Source organism: Emydura macquarii, unplaced genomic scaffold (genome assembly GCF_026122565.2).
Source record: "Emydura macquarii macquarii isolate MOO-44397 ecotype Brisbane River unplaced genomic scaffold, CSIRO-AGI_Emac_v2 contig_587, whole genome shotgun sequence".
Lineage (NCBI taxonomy): Eukaryota > Metazoa > Chordata > Testudines > Chelidae > Emydura > Emydura macquarii.
In genome coordinates this window covers 8,694,845-8,712,503 of record NW_027130724.1, presented here as the reverse complement: position 1 = coordinate 8,712,503, position 17,659 = coordinate 8,694,845, and the positions used below count along the sequence as shown (strand labels likewise).

Below are 17,659 nucleotides of genomic sequence, written 5' to 3'. Positions count from 1 at the left end.
GTGTGGCCATTGTGGCGGGTAGGCGCATGGTGGTTGGTACCATAGCTGACCAAACCAGGGAGGCTGTAGATCAGGTGGATGATACACCCAATGTCCATAGTGAAATTGAGTCCAATATGGCGGGTGAGAAAAGCGGTGGGAACCCACATCCTCTCCCCTCACTTTCTGACTCCGACGATGAGAAAGGCAGTGCTCTGCAAGAAGAGGTTCGCGACTCCAGGGCTCTAGGTGAACTCAGTATTGGAGCCCCAGTACTGTGTAGGGATGTAAAAATTAGTTTAATTAAGAATCCGTTTAAATGTTCTAAAAACAGAAAGTTTAAATGGTTAAACGCTGGGGGAGGGGGAAGAGGGAAGCCGTGCTGGGCTTGGCTCCTCACTGCCAAGTGAGAGCTGCCTAGCTGTGGTGGTAGCTGGGCAGCTCTCACTCGTGGGGAGCTGAGCCGAGCCCAGGAACAGCTCTCCCCGCACCCCGCACTGGGCTCCACACCTCCCCCTGATCGTGGGGAGCCGAGCCCAGCTGTGGCTACCCCTGTGCTGGGCTCTGTGCTTCCCCGCCAGCAAGAGCTGCCCAGCTGCCCTTGCTAGCGGGGAGCAAGCCCAGCTGCTGCGCCGCTCCCCTCCCCCTCCCCAGTTTAAATGGTATCAGATGTTTAAAACTGTTAAAACATTTAAACAGCTAACCTTATACATCCCTAGTACTGAGGAGGGGCGAGTCCAATGCATCGGACACTGAAAGATCTGCCGCGCATTGGGAATCAGGTGGTGCGGATGGCGTCGGTACTGGAGGTGGTTATCAGCACCAAGCAGCTTGCACCAATGGGGTTGGAGATGCGGACCTGGCAGCGAGGTCCATCAGTGCCAGGTGCAGAGGTTGGTACTGGTGCCGATGTCCGTAAGGATGGAGCCTTCCCCTGGTGGATCTTCTATGTTTTTTACACCTCCGTGGTTCTGGGGTTTCTTTGTCTGTGCCCACTGGGTCTTTGTGCAGTCCAGTTTGCTCCGTCAGCTCAGTACCATGCATGTCCTGAGTACCCAATTTTGATGGCTTCAGTGCCATTGATGCCAATTATATTGATGGATACAGAGATCGCTTTTGGCCCAGTCAGGGCTCGCTACAGCAGGGACTCACAGATCTTTTCTTAGAGGCCTTGTGTGAGTGGCTCATCTCTCTGGGCTTACCTCCCTTGGAAGTAGAGGGTGGCGGTGAGCATTCCTGCTTGGACTCAGGAGGTTTGACTACGAATTTGAGTCAGCTCTCAGTCTTTCCTGGATCCGGGTTTCAGTTGCCAACACAAACCACACTTTTCTGGAATGTGCATCTCTCCCAGGCAGCGAACACACTGCGAGTGTCCATCAGTCACAGGGATAAATTCCGAAGCACTTTTTGAAGCCTGGGGAGCTGGGCATACTCTTCTCCAGGTTCCCCTCCCCCCGACAAGCCCTTTCTTCTTTTCTCGCTCACTTTTTTTTTTAGGCGCGGCCAAATAAAATATAAATGAAGTAACAAAGAAATAAAGCTTCAGGGGAGGAGAGTTCTGTGTGCTCGGTAGCCTTGTGGCAGGAGAGGAGCAGTGCATATGCAGGCTGAATGGACATTGCTACCAAAGTTCTCCGATCAGCAGCACAGGGACACGGACACACCTACAGTGGAGCACCCATAGGGATGCTACTTGAAGAAGAACCATGGGCTCTGTGTACCCCCCCTTTTCCCCCTACCCCCTTAGCAGGGTCCACTATTCTTCCCCCACAGCAGGGGCTCTGTGTGAATTCCCATTACCCCCTCAAGTCAGGGGCTCTGTCTGCCCTCATACCCTCCTTCTCCCCCCACTAGGAGCTTTGTGTGCCCCCCTTTCCCACACACCAGGAGCCCCCAGAGAATCTCAGCCATGGGGCAGGAATAATGGGGGACTCTGGGACTTACAATAAGCTCAGCCTACACAAGCTAGGAAGTATGCGCCCCCTAGTTAGGTACTGTTTGTATTACGGAAGGGCCTGGAGGCCCATTGTGCAAACACACAACAAAACATCAATCCCTACCCTGAAGAGTTTATAGTCTGCGTGGAAAAGGAGGGACAGCAAGTGTATAAAATAGACAGAAGGAGAACAAGATAATGGTGAGATGACTGTGGTCAGCATCTTGCGTGCTGGCTGCTGTTCTCCACACACAGCTGCTGGCATTTCAGCTGTGCTGTATGTATATAATCTAAACAAGTACTTTGGATTCCTCCACAACATGTTCTATAATATAAATGTAAAATACTGAGGGCCAGACTGTTTACAGACCTTGCATGGGAATGCAGGATTAGAGGGGCATTCAAGAAGGCTTCTTGCCAGCATGCTGTGCAAGAACTACACACAATAGCAATCCGTATGCTACCTGCACTCTAAGAAGCACAAGGGACTGCTCACCCCTGTTCCTCCTTGGGCACAGAAGAGAAGGCACAGCTATGGCTGGAGCAGATAGCTTCCCCCTATTTTCCCCCTCCCCCCACACACACCTTGCAAGGAGCAGATGGAGGAAGACAGAGTACCCAAGACACAATTTTTCCAATGCAGTGCCACACCTATATAGGGCTGTGGTTTGCAATCGAGCCCTTATTATCTAGTACAAATGACAGTGATCTCTGAATCTTCAAAACTCCTATAGCATAAAATGACTATGACTGATTTTCTTTTTAACTGCTCTTCTTTGCTTGTTTTGTGCATTTAAGATTTTCATCAGATATGGACATAACAGAGTAATCCCAATGACGGTGCATCTTCACTAGACTTTTGCACTTCATGTTAATTGATTGCCGAATCACTTGAGGTCATTAACACATTTGTAAAGACTCATGTGGGTGCTCTCACTACGTTTGATCAAAGCTACAAAGATTCAAGGTTACCCTAGGGATCAGTTTAAGATAAAAAACACACAGGCTGGGTAAGACGGTTACTCATCTTTGAGATGTTTGAGATGTTGTTCTTTGAGATGTGTTGCTCATGCCGATTCCATTGTAGGTACGTGCGCACCCCCGTGCACAGTTCCCAAATTTTTTTCCCCTTAGCAGCACCTGTAGGGTCGGATTCGGCACCCCCTGGAACCCCACACACATGCCGCGGTACATAAGGCGCTGCCTGCCCTACGCCCCCTCAGTTCCTTCTTGCCGTCAACTCCGACAGCGGGGACGGGTCATGGAATTGACATGAGCAACACATCTCAAAGAACAACAGTTACAAGGTGAGTAACCATCTTTTCTTCTTTGATGTCGATTCCATTGTAGGTGACTCACAAGCAGTACCTTGGAGGCGGGTTCGGAGTCCACAGATGAGCTGCCTGCAGCACCGCCCTGCCGAAGCTGGCGTCATCCCTTGCCTACTGAACAATGGTGTAGTGGGACGTAAAGGTGTGCACCGACGACCATGTAGCGGCTTTGCATATGTCCTGAAGGGGCACTTGCACCAGGAATGCTGGAGAAGAGGCCTGCACTCTAGTAGAGTGAACTGTGACACTTCCCGGAAGGGGAACCTTCGCCTGCCCGTAACAGAACTTAATGCAGGAAGTTATTCACAAGGAGATCTGCTGTGAAGAGACAGGTAAGCTCTTCATCCTGTCGGCCACCACCACAAACAGCTGCATGGACTTACGGAATGGCTTCGTCCTGTCGATGTAAAAGGCCAGGGCTCTCCGTACGTCCAGTGTGGGCCACTTCCGTTCTTCCTCTGAAGCATGCGGCTTCAGGAAGAATACTGGCAGAAGATGTCCTGGCTAGTGTGGAACTGTGACACCACCTTGGGTAAAAAGGCTGAGTGGGGCCTCAGCTTGACTTTGTCCCTATAAAAAAACCACGTAAGGCGGCTCTGAGATAAGTGCCCTAATCTCGCATACCCTCCTAGCCGAGGTGATGGCAACAAGGAAAGCTATCTTCCACGATGCAGCAAAAGGGGGCAGGTATCCAAAGGCTCAAACGGTGCCTCTGTGAGCCTGGAGAGGACTAAATTTAGGTCTCTGAGGGGGAGGGGGGTATTGGGTCCCTAAACTGGGGTAAAGTCTCTCTATACTCTTCAGAAACCTAATCACCATGGCGTGAGAGAAGACCGACCTCCCATGAATCAGAGGATGGGAGGCTGAAATGGCAGCCAGATGCACTTTCAATGAGGCAGTGGCGAGGTCCTGGAGTTTAAGGTGCAGCAGGTAGTTCAACACCATCTGGTTTGATGATCTGTGGGGTGAGACTGTCTGGGCTGCAGCTCAGCATGTGAATCTCTTCCACTTGCCTAAATATAACGCCCTGGTGGAAGGTTTCCTGCTACCCACTAGTATAGCCTGCACCTGAGACGAGCAAGCCCGTTCCTCTAGGCTCAACCACTCAGCCTCCACGCCGTCAGGTGCATGGATTCCAGGTCCGGGTGCAGCAGTCGCCCCTGATCCTGAGAAAGCAGGTGGTGACAATGCAGCAGCTCCTGAGGGGGAGCAACAGATAGTTCCAGGAGTGTCATGAACCAGTGTTGCCTGGGCCACGCAGATGCTATAAGAATGACATTTGCCTTGTCTCTTCTGATTTTTAACAGGACCCTGTGAATCAATGGAATGGGAGGGAAGGTATACAGAAGCCTCTCCGACCGTGAAACTAGGAAGGCGTCTGACGGCGCTCCCTCATTGAGCCTGCGAATGGAACAAAACTGACTGCACTTCTTGTTGACTTTGGAGGCGAAGAGATCCACTTGGGGAAACCCCCACCTCCAGAAAATCATATCGGCTACCGACGGGTGGAGAGACCACTTGTGGCAAGGTAAGAACGTCCTGGTGAGACGGTCCGCTGTGGCATTCTTGATACCAGGGAGGTGTGAAGCCACCAAGTGAATATCGTGCCCTATGACCAGGTTCCACAGACTCACCGCCTCCTGACACATGTCCGGGGAGTGAGCCCCACTCTGCCTGTTGATATAATACATTGTGGTAGTGTTGTCCATCAGAACCTGGCCCTTCTTGTCTCTCATGAAGGGGAGGAACGCTCCGCACACCAAGCGGATCACCCTAATGTTCAGTCCCTGGTCTTCTACTTAACAACTACTTAAGAATACTTAAAACTAAATGCTAAGAGGCACCTGCGGATTGAGCAAGCAACGAACCCAGTTCCAGTTACGAGCAGTGGCGGAAAGAAGGAACTGAGGGGGCATAGGGCCGGTGGCACCTTATGTACCTTTATGTACCGTGGCATGTGCACGAGGCTCCAGGGGGCGCCGAAGCCGGCCCTATGGGTACTGCTAAGGGGAAAAAAATTCCGGTAACCGTGCACCAGGGCACACACACACCTACAATGGAATCGACACGAGCAAGCACTCAAAGAAGAACAAATACGTGGAGGGTCCATACCAGCCTTTATAAACACGTTAACTTCCTCAGTTAATTGGCAATCAATTTACTGGCGGTACAAAAGTCTGGTGAGATAAGCCCCAAAACAGACTCTAATTGCTGATTCACTTATGTAGATCTAGAGTAACTCAAATGGAGAACTTCAATCATAGTAACAATTGTTACTCCAGAATTACAGCAGTGTAACTGAGATCAGAATATGGGCCACTGTTTTCGTAGCCACGTGGAAGAGCTGTCTCAACCCAAGCAGCTCTACTCCCATGAGGACACCACACAGTTACATTTTTGCAGGGTTCTAATGCAAGAGAAAGAAGGGAGGGAGGGAATGAAACCGTCTGCTTCTGTCTGAAACACATGCTCCTACACAACTGACAAAATCCCTGCCACAGTGCCAGTTGGTACCAGAGGTCACAACATAATCTTCAAATATTATCTTGAATATCTAAGGGCTCATCTAGCTGGGCCTTATGTCAGTATAGTGCATAAGGGCTGGGGAGCAAAATTATCACATCGCCCAGCCTGTGACACTTGTGTAGGATGTTAAGATACCTAGATCCACGTAACTGCAGATCCATTAGCCTTTCCCCTTGCCCATCCTCAGTGCCACACTCCACATTGGCCTGTCTAAAGGTGATGCAGAGGTCCGACTGGCAGCGAATCACTTTTCCCTCACCTCATGCCATATAGGGCAATTGCTGGTTTTAAGTGGCACGGAGGACAAATTTCACTCCTAATATGCAAAACTTCGGCAGTGCAGCTCATGAAGTTCAAGGCTGAATCAAGCAGCTAAAAGTTTCTGTGCATTTCTTTCATGGAAGCCAGAATATGAGCTACAACCAACAACAATATACAAGGGATAAAACCAGATCACGTGCCCATTTGTCCATGTACAGAAGCTGCAAATGCTGCTATTCTGTAATCAGCGTATGCCCAGAGGTATTGCCAAAGCATTCATGGAGACATTAAGCATCAGTGAGGCATCTCCACCAACTGGCTTACGCTCGAATCACTGAGCATCCTCAGAGTAGGCAAAGTAAGTTGTGGGGAGGGCTTTCTGGGGCAAACTAACACCACCCCTTATAGGAGACTCCCTTTTAAGGGAACCTGCCCATTTCTTACTTGCCTACTTATGTACCTGTCCCTCATGTTGCAGTTCACAACTGGGGCCACCTGCCACCTTATTCTTTGCAGGGACAGCATCCCGGAATCTGTTCACTACTTCTTTAAATCCTTCATAATGAAGGGCTTCCTCATGCAGAACCAACAAGTTGAAAGAGCCTCTTCATCCCCTGGTAAAGGGTGGCACAGGTCACTGTTATACTTTGGACTAGTTGCCCAATTCTTGTGTAAAATATCTTTCTGAAGACTACATTGCCAGCATATATTGTTGTGGGTGCATGATCTCTTGATACTCATTTCTTTTTGAAACAGTCTGAGCCGCTTGTGCGTGAGCACAATGCCATCCCAACAGAGGGACAGGAGCATAGGTAGCCAACCATTTCCCAAGAGCATTAGCTGAGTCCAAGAGTTGCTAGTCAAGTTGAGCCACATAGCAATCAACCCTGTTGTGTTGTGCCCACAGTGAAGAGGATATGCTATTGCTAAGAGAGTGCCTGGTTAGGGTAATGCCAAAATTAAAAAAAAAAAAAAAAAAAAAAAAGCTTCCACTGCTAATGACTATCTCTGCCAATCCTTTTCTTCGGGAGGCAAGGGGGGCCTGTAAAACTGCATGGGGAGATATAATGGTTATGAAGTGATGCATTTTAATGGTGCCACTAACATATAGTGTCTCCTAGAGAGAGGTCAGTCATTAATAGCCAGATTTTACAAAAGATCACTCCCTATTTAGGCACCTAAATGGAGTGACCAGATATTCAAAAAGTGTTCTGCACCCCACAACTCCCACTGATAACAGTGGCAGCTGCTGCGTGTTGAGCACTGTTGAAAAATCTAGGCTCTTCATTTATGGTCCTGAATAGAAGCCAAGCTCTTCTGAAATATCTAGCCTCAACTGGTTTAATTCTATGCAGGAGGAATTTCTTCTACTTTAATGAGTACAGTCATAGTTTAAGGTATTCCATGGGTTTGTAACCATCTAAGGGCTTGTCTACATGTGAAATTTATTCCAGAATAAGGTAGGGTGTGAATTTAAAGTGGAATCATTAATCCAGAATAAATCGATGTAGACATTCTTATTATGGAATATGAGTGCCTTTTCTGGTTTAGCTTAATCCACTTTGGAAGTGGATTTTGGAAGAAGGGACTCTTACTCTGGATAACAGTGACCACACATAGTTTTTCAGGAATAACTCCATGTGCAGGCAAGCCCTAAGAGGTGCAGAATATTTTCAACAGGATGAATAAAATCCTATATCATGATGAAAAAGGAAACAGAATTCTTGGTGATATAGGAGGTCTGGAAAAAACTGGCTCAAACCATGATGAAGCCATCCTTAAAGTACTAATTGTATATCAGAATGACACAGGGACAGATTTTCCTGCTAAAACTGTGGGGCAGACCGAATCCTCCCTTAAAATGGATGTCTCCCTTTCTGAGCAGAGTTGTGCTGCCACTCTTCATGCATGACCCCTCCCCTTTCATGCCTGGGGATGGTGTGGGATGCAGACAGCATTCACCTCAACAGCCCAGTGGGGAATCTACTTAAAAGTTAATTGAGTTCTTCACACTATGGAAACCCTCTGTAGAAGGACTGAAAATGGCGAGCATGGTAGCTATGTTGGCAGGGTGCTGATGGAAAGCTGGGGACTCCAAAGCCAGTGAGAATACACAGTGGCACGGTAGAAATAGACCTTGACCTTCATTGATTTCCATCAGATCAACAGGGCCCCCAATGCCAGGCCGCACATGGCCCCAGCGCTGGGCAGCTCCGGTCACCCCATAGTGCCGGCCTCCCCAACTTCCGGCTAGGTGGCCCCAGTGCCGCATGGACATGCAGCCATCCTAAGTCCCAGCTGGGCTGCACCGAGTCCTGGCCGCACATGGCCCTAGCCCATGGCCCTAGCCCATGTCCCCACCCGCTTCGGGAGAGGCTGATCAAGGGCGGGAAGAGCTGCTGCTGCAGCGCCCGCCTGCCTGGGGGATGCAGCAGGAGGGGGTCGGGCCCTGGGGCGGAGTGTGAATGGGGCCATGCCTGGCTGTTTGGGAAGACTAAGCCTTCCCCTGACTATTATACTGGCCGCCCATGGGTCTGAGCAATAATTTCCTGCTTAATTCCTACAATACTAAACAGACACTAAATAGACTTACCAAGAATTCAGTCATTATACCACATCTCCAGGATTTCCCCAGCTGAATCATCATATGCTACAGCCCTCACCTAGGCACGGAAGAATAAAAAAGAGGGTGGAGGAAGAGCTCTTTAGCAGAAATGAAAGAGAAATGGAAAGTAAAACAGAATCTCACATTATCTGAATCAAAATTCCTTTGTACAGTAACAAGAGGGAAAAAATAAAAACAAAACTGGAAACCAATTTGCCAATAAATTTCTACCTGGCTAATTCACCAAGGAGCATACTGCACCCTGGAGACCCTTTAATTAGTAGTGTCACATTTGCAATGGGATAGTTAAGATGGTGTTAGCATTTCCATTATAAATCCCTAATTATACTTCAGCAAAACAGTTCATTACTTGCAGAAACATGATACACAGGATACAGGGTTTTAGTTCAGGAGGCAATGTCTTTAGATAACTTTTTTTTTTTTAAGGTTGAAATTAATCTAGCTTCTGGGTCATGTTTTTGTTTGTTTGAGCATAGCGCAAAGCAGAGGATCTTTAACTGGTTTCTGACACTTTAAAATAATAATAAAGGCAACATTGGCGGCTCAAACTTGGAAGTTGCTGACTGTCCTCCTATCCCACTCTCTTCAAAGGGAAGTAAAGGTGCTCAGCACTTCCCAAGGTCAGCACTTCAGGGTGGGATTCACAAAAGCACTTAGGCACCTAACTCCCACTGAAGTCAAAGTCAAAGTCAATGGCAAAACTCCTATTGGTGTCAAGCAAGTAGCCCCACTGAAATCAATTTGCAAAATAAGGTGCTACTCAGCACGAATAAGGATATCAGAATTGGATCCCTGAATATGACTGATACAGTATATAACAGTATCAGCATATCACTATTGTATCCATATAGTCTATTCATGTTACTGGGTTTGGGTTTTTTTTGTTTGTTTTTTTTTTTCAAATTGATTAATTTTAGAAAGAAACAAAGTGAGCTGACAGCAATAAAATAAATATTGGCACTAGTTAGAAATCATGTCACTACATAACAATAGGATTTGCCAGTTGGCCACGTTTCAGGATCCTTTCAGACAGGGAGTACCTAATATACATGGCAAGGCCTGGCATTTTACTATCTACAAACTACCATTAGGAGCCTGATCTTGCTCCCATTCGCATCAATGGAAGTTTTGCCCTTGAATTCAATGTGAATAAAATCAAGCTTCATATTGGGTCACTTTTGAAATTACGTTTAGTTAAGCTACTTGGAAGCTGAGACTTATTCTTGGACAAGTGCCAAAAAAAACCTTGCTAGAATGAAGGACCCAATGACCGTTTTAATGCCCAATATCTTACAAATCACCAGGATGAGCAAGCAATGCTCTTACATCATTTGACGGCAGCACTAGATCTTAGCTTTTTAATGGTACAAGGATTAATCTCTAGCTCTGGCAGTTTGTGAGATATCAGCTGCTAAAATCATGTAGCAATTGAAGTGAGGAAGAAAGTAAGATGACAATCATATCCAGTAAAATGGCTTTTTAAAGGTCAACATTTCATGAATTGTCTTGGCTAGAATCACTCAGAGACCAGTGCTGATACTTTCAGGTTCAATAAACTTTTCCAAACACTGGCTTTGATCAGATCTGATCACTGAGGCACTGATCTCATGATCAGAAAGGAAAAAAGTCACATTCATACCCTCAAGTGATAAAACAGGAATGAAAGGTGCAAAGAAAATTGTTCTGTTTGACTATTCTGTAATAACCATTAATCTCATTTCATCCCATCTCAAAGTCCCTCAAGAACTGGCTACTAAATCCATTTTTCCCCCACTGGTTGGTGTTTTCCAAATCTCAATGAAGTCCCAGCTCCCCAATCCACTGTGATAGTCTGTAACAGAGCTCAGGCTCAAAAATGTCAAACACAACAAAGGGGCAAACACAAGAGGGAAATTGGCCACAAACACTGCTATAACACCCACTCTCATACGCTCAGCATTTATCTGCCAAGTCTGAGTAGGAGAGGCAAGCTTTCACCACTTCTACTCATGTTGACTTGAGATGCTGTTAGTTACCAACCTGAGAAAAAATTATCATAACTATTAAAATTCATCAGTAGCTCCTGTCCCTTTCTGCTACTACTCCTAGCCCACTGAATGAAATGTTGAAGGACAAAAACCAACAGCTATTGTAATTCCATTAAGCACTAAAGAAAGTGCACACTACAGCACTTGTAAAGCCAATTTCTAGCCCAAATTTTCCACTCAGAAGGTGAGAAGCCATGAAGATAGTTTATTTTTCATAATTAGTGTCAGAGGGCATGGACATCACTCACTCTCTTTCTATGAAATAATTGTAGGTAACCATACATCCATCTATCTCTCCAAAAAACCAGGCAGATAGATGAACAGTTTAAGCATCAGTCTGCAAAACAGCAACAGGTCTACTCTGTGTGTACAAAAATTGATCCATTAGCAGATGACATCACACTGGTGGCTTGACTTATGGTAGGTTGACAGCAGAATCCATAGAAGAGGATGCTGATAACAAAATGTTCCTGCATCTTTTCTCTATTATGCCAAAACACTGGTGTTAAATGTCAAAAAGAAAAAAATTGGAGCAGCTGCACAGGGCTTAGATCCCCTGTACAGTACCCTTTATTATTTGGGTGTGTATTCATATTTGAGGGCTGCATCTTGCACTCCTCTGATTTACCATAATTGTAAGCTTTCCTGAGATTCTGATTCTATTATCCACTCTTCTTCTTGACTTTGCCTATCCTGGCTGCTACAATCAGCTGCCAGTAAATCTATGCTCTGCATAACAGAGACCTTTCACAGCTGAGCTGATTACTTTGATTATGGAAATCTGCTGTGCCTGAGTCTCCAGAAACCATGAAGCTAGGTACTTTTAATGCTTCTAGGTTCACACCCTCTCCTACTTGATAGGAACATCTACCTTTACTGAAACCACATCCACTAGTGACTGCTGCTCACGTTGCTAATTCAAAAGGATTTGAGGGACAAGAAAGGTTGCAGTTTATAATTCCCTTTTTGGTGGAATTCTTGGATCCTCTATTTTCCTTACTCTAAAGTACCATTATTAGGATCTTTGTACTTTTGGTGAGAGTGAAACTGAGAGATACACAGCTAGAGGAGAGGACAACTGGGGCTGGAGGAGACGACAGACATGGCCAGATGAGCAGAAAGATGTAATTGTGGCAGCTGATACATAGAGTCATAGCCAGAAAGGCTAGGAGTCAGGAGATTTTTAGATACTAAGGTGGACCGTCCAATTTTTTTAAAAAACTGTCTTTGCAGGCATGAGTGAACAGTCCATATGTACTACTGTATGGACCATGTAGGATTTTTGGAAAGGGAACAGATCTTGGTTCCTGGTTCCATTCAGTGACAAAAGAACAGAGAACTGACCTAGTAAGGCAGCTGAGGATTCCCCTGGTGTAGGGGAATTTCTGAGGGGTATAAACCAGCTCTGTGCTATCTGTTCCCCCATTTTGGTGTAGGAGGCATCTGGGTGGGCATAGCAGTAGTGCACTGTGTTTTGGAAATCCCTAGCCACCAAAAAATTCCTAGGGGCTCACCCATTTGGTTTCTCTGACATATGCCAGGATCTGGTTTGGATCTTGTCCACCCCAGGTGGATTAGAGCCATATTTCTTTCCCTGCACGGTTCATCCAGAGCCAGGAAGCTGGGCAATGGGACTTACATTTATTTGTATAAAGACAACTTCTCATTAAGCCATGTGCATGCTGGTGACTGTCTTACCAGTCCGAAGAGGTAAGCCCAAATCCATTTCAGGCCCTTACCACAGGGCACAGCTTTTTGTTCAGACACAACACTCAGAAGTAACATCAAAGCAATTCCCCTGACCAGCACAGACTACTGAGGTGTTTGCCTCACAGGCCTCCCAATCTTTACAGAGACCAATTCCCACGTACGCTCTCTTGAGAAACTTTTTCCTAGTTCTGCTTCTCTCTGGTTACAGACTGCTCATATCTCAGCAGGCCTGGTTTTGGTCTCATGGTCCTCATCATCTGACCTTTGCCATCACTGCCTTCACCTTGGGAGGTGGACTAAGCCTGGCACAGGTGAAGCTGAGCCTTATCCCCCTTAAAGGGCCAGTTCACCCTGTGATACTCTGAATGCATGACTCTTGTATTTTGGTGCTAATACACCATCACCAATCCCATGCAAATCAAATTGTTACATATAACTAGCCTATTTAAACATTTTTACAGAGATTTTTTTGTCTGACGGGGATTCTCATGACCTACTCTCTTGGGCTGTCAAGGCCTTGTCCACAAAACAGATAGACAGCATGAAAGCGCCTTCATATTACTTCCATGAACATGCCTGGAGCCTGACCTGAAGAGACCACTTCTAGAGACAAGAGGTTAGTTTAGTCTCCAAGCTTATCCAGTCCTTGGCCTTCTCCGCTGAGATTGCCAACAGAGGGGCAACTGGTGCCAATTGTAATCGTGGTGTTTTGTGATGTCTCTATGGCAGACCACCCGGAATCCATCAGATAGTAACAAACTTTGGACACTGACAATCCGGGCTAGATATTCACCAGTAATCCGGAGGTGAAAGGTAACTCATTACTAGTCCCCTGTTATCTAGCCTTACTACACAATCGTACAGCATGTTTAGGGCTTGAAAGAGATAAAGGACAAGAATACATTACAGTGCATGTGATTAGGAGAGAGAAAATACAAAAGATGAACAAGTATGTTATGGGTAGGCTTTGTCAGAATTTGATTTTTTTAAATATTGATGGAAAAATTTATTTTTATATTTAATCCTTTTTTGGGGGATTTATATCTATTTTAATTTAAGTTTCTGCATGGTGTCAGTGACCTGGAAGGGCCCATTACCATGAGGGAGGCCACCCCTCTGCTGAATGGCTTCTGCTGCTGTGCTCCTCCTCCTCTTGTAGTCCTGGTCCAGGATCTCTGCTCTGCCCTGCTAGGACCGCAGCCTCTCCCAACACATTGTGTCTGCAGGGATTGGAGGTCTGTGGCCCTGCAGCCATGCAGGAAACCCTCTGCAGCCCCACTGTTATGGGAGCAAGTCCTGGCTGAGCAGGACAGAGACCACCAGCACCCCAGCTAGCAAGTGAAAGAGCAAGTCCGTGAGAGTGGGTCTGGTGGTGACACCTAATCCCAGCCGGCACAGGGTGGGGGGAGGAGGTAGAAAGGGCATTCGCACCGACTGTTAGCAATTAATACTTTTTTCATCAATTTCAGTGTGTCGACCAAAAATGACATTTACTGACCTTTTATCAGTTAAAATTGAATCCTTCCAAGCCTAGTTATAGGGTATAAATTACTGTCAGTCATGGGTGTGGTTTTTCAACACCCTTGACCAATGTAGCTATGCCCATATGACCTTTAAGTGCCGACTAAGCCGCAGGCATTCTGGCACGGAGTGCTGCAACACCTGACTTTTGGGCATCTAGAAAACGACTGGAACAACACTGCAATCCACAAAGGCTCGGTTAGGCACCGAGGCTCCTTGTACTCTGACTAGGAAGAGGACAGGTGCTTCAGAATGCCCACCACAAAAGCCAGCATGCTACAGGGGGGAGCTGAGCTAAGCTAGCAGGAGAAGCCCAGGAGAGAAGTACCTCCTAAGCCCCACCCCTCTCATGGAGATGGAAGCCTAAAGCTGGGCTGCAGGGAGGTGTCTATCCCTGCTTGTGAAACCAGGAACCCTTCTCCTGGAGTCAGGTGGCTGTGGCACTTCGGTCGTTTCTTGTGAGACTGAGGCTATGTCTATGCTAGAGACCTTACGGCAGCAAAGGTGCGCCGCTGGAAAGCCTCTCGTTTAGCCGCCCTATGCCGACGGGAGAGGGCTCTCTCATTGGCATAATTAAACCACCCCCAACGAGTGACTGCAGCTACGTCAGCGGGAGAGCGTCTCCCGCTGACATAGCGCTGTCCACGCGGGCACTTCTGTCGGTGTAATGTATGTCATTCAGGGGGGTGTTTTTTCACACCCCTGAGCGACATAAATTTTTACTGACAAAAGAGCTGGTGTAGACATAGCCTGAGTGAGGTGCCTGCCGCGTGCCACACGAAGCGGCCGGAAGAGGAGGTTGTTCCAGTGGGCCCAGCCACCTTATAACTTTTTAAATCACTCATAACTTTTAGCCCAATGGTTAACGCATTCGGCTGGGATGTATCCTCTCCACCTGAGGGAGAAAAATTATAGGAACAGGAGTCGCGCACCTCTCAGGAGATTGTGCTAACCACGGAGCTCTGGGACATTTTGATCAGGGGGAGAGGGTGTCGTCCCTCAGTCTCTCCTGTTGAAGTTGTTCCACTGAGGACAGATAAGGAAACAGTGATTAGAGCAGCGGGACTAGATCTAGAGCTTCCAACCTCCCTGCTGTGTGCCCTAATCACCAGGCTAGAGAGTCATTCTCGCTCTTCCATCAGCCCAATGACTCTTTAAACCTTCCCCAGGCAAGATTCTCAGACATGCCAGAGCTCAGTGGACACAGCACTCTCTTGAGCACTGTGGGAGGCTCTGGTTCAAACCCTTTTGGCTGAGGGGGGATTTGAACCCAGGTCTATCACACCAGTGCCCTCACCACAGGGCTAGAAGTTATCAGACCACTACATCCACCTGCTCGTCCTCTAGCAACCAGATTTTGAATAGGACCCAATACAGTAGGCAGCTTACGAGCATGGCCCCGCACACAAATTAGGCAGACAAACACTTGTCTCCTAACTAAGTCCCAGAGCGATCCATGAAAAAGGGGAAGACGGGCCCAGACGCATACAGTCAGGCAGCAGTGTGCATGCCAAGAGGCAGAAATTTAGGAGCTCAAAGAACATTTATTGCAAATATGTAGGTGCTAAGTGAGTGTAGGGGTCTATAGGGATCAGCAGCAGCCAAACAAGAGTTCTGTGGAGCCTAAAACTGGGACTTAGATGCCTAAGTCTGGGGTTAGATGCTTACATCCCTTTGTGGATCTGGGCTTAATAGAACAGGGGGGAGATTTTCAAAGGCAAAAGTGGATGTCTGCAGACACTAGCACAATAAACTAAAGCTAAAGTAGTTATATGCTTTTTAGTCACAGGATTTGTCACAGCTATTAATGGAGCTCCCACAGCTTCACAAGAAGGTAAAGTCATATCCACGGTTTCACAAAATTCATGTCTCTGCTAGAGTTTCAGCTTGTAAATGTTCGTGTTCTCTGATTTCCATGTTTAAGGGGAGACGAAACAAGCCAATTAGCTGAAACTATTCCACCTCCCTGGCTTGCCATTTTCAAACTTAAAGAACAGGCACAGTGGTCAGTGTAATGGAATGGTGGCAGTGATTCATGCTGACAGCAATAAGGCTCAGCTTCTGGATGAGACTGAGAAATCCCTGGCCTCAGGCTAGCAGAGTGCACTGTTACTGAAACAGAAAATGATGGGGCAGATGTTAGTGCAGCACTGAATGGGAGATGCTCTGGTAAAGAAAACAACATTCAACAAGTCAAGACAAGTAAAGATGTACGAGAGGGACCAAATCCTTCTTGTTTTAACAGTATACCAGCTTTGCAAAACTATCAGGAAAACTTACTAGCCCAGGCATCAATGACTCCCTTCAGCGGAATGACTGACTGATGCTGGAGGATATATTAATTATATTTTACTCACTAGTAAAAACAAACAAACAAGTGAGTGAGAAGAATTTTGTGAGGCTGCAGTACATTCAAATGCAGCATTATGTATTTGGGAGCTAAGGTACAGCAGTAACCAACATTTCTGGCAAAAAAATCTTCTCTCCTGCAGGAGCTGATGGAACCAAGATACTTAGGGTGCTGTACGTATCTTGGCTTGTCCAGGATGGTCCTGATCCTGCAATAGAATGCAGGCAAGCAGACCCCCATGCACAGACAGAGTCCCATTGCACATCTCATTGCAGAACACGGGCTAAAAGTTTGTATTTTGGTCTGAGCCCAAATGTCTACACACCAATTTTACCCCTGCAGCCTAAGCCCTGCGAGCCTGAGTCGTCTGACCAGGGCCAGCCGTGGCCATGCCACAGGTCTTTTCATCCAGTGTAGACGTAATGAACACATTTGCAAGCAATTTTCACATGACCATAAAGTTCAGTTTAAAAAATAAACCATGCATGGGTTTAGTGCTAGTAAAAGGTGTCAGTCTGACAACCTTGTAACAAAGTCCTGTCTTTACCTACAGGATGAGCTTCCCCTCCCTCTGCCGCCACACCACAGCCCTGATCAGGTGGTGGGGACTCTTCCTCTAGAGGCAACAGAGATAGTTCAGTATCTATAACACATGCAGTTCTTGGCTTCTTTCCTGAGCCTGCTAATTAATGCAAAGTACAGTCATAGGCTGCTGTGGAGGGACCTGCAATCGACACCCACCAAATACATCTCTTTGAGAGCCACCAAACATCTATTCAATGGGAACAATTTTAGTCCCTACTGAGCTGGGCTGCTAAAAAATCAAGAGTGAAATCCGGGTCCCATTGAATTCAAGGGGAATCTTGCCACTGACTTCAGTGGAGCTAAGATTTCACCCCTCAACTTAAACAATCCTGCTTTAAAGCACAGAGGGACCCATGTCAGTTCTGTACATTTAGGGACTGTCCTGTGAATTTCAGGTTGGATGGCAACATTATGAAGAGGGTAACCTATGTCCAGTGCTTGTAACGTAACATCCTAGTCTACAGTCCAACTCAGGTATGTCTTCACTGCAGAGTTAACTCGGATGATGAGCAGCAGGTCTGAGCAGCCTGGTTGGCCTACCCCTGGGGTAAGTAGCCATGCTGCAAAGCCCTACTGTGTCTTCAGTGGTGCTGCACTCACCCGTGTGTGTTGCAAGGACTTCTAGAGGCATATCCCATGCTTCTTTGGGCTGCACTAAGCTGAGCCACTCCATGATTCTTTCCCAGTGAACCGTGGTAGAACTTGTCAGTTCTTCTGAGCACACATGGGGAATTATGGGAAGGCATTGGAGGACTAGCAGCATCAACACATCAATGTGGGCTGGTCAGGGAAGATGCATGATACTTG

At 46.8% G+C, this 17,659-nt stretch overlaps 1 protein-coding gene across 2 annotated transcripts in view; it reads right to left on the bottom strand.

Annotated features, from left to right (window-relative positions):
• The window catches only part of PTPN5 (protein tyrosine phosphatase non-receptor type 5), a 130,929-nt gene that overhangs the window by 97,958 nt on the left and 15,312 nt on the right, over positions 1 to 17,659 (bottom strand). The window contains exon 1 of one of the 2 annotated variants that reach the window (XM_067540637.1): positions 8,627 to 8,685. The exons of the other annotated variant lie outside the window; for it this stretch is intronic. The gene's annotated coding sequence lies outside the window, so the exon portion shown is untranslated. Of the gene's footprint in view, positions 1 to 8,626; positions 8,686 to 17,659 lie in introns of those variants that run through there. 2 annotated transcript variants of the gene reach the window in all.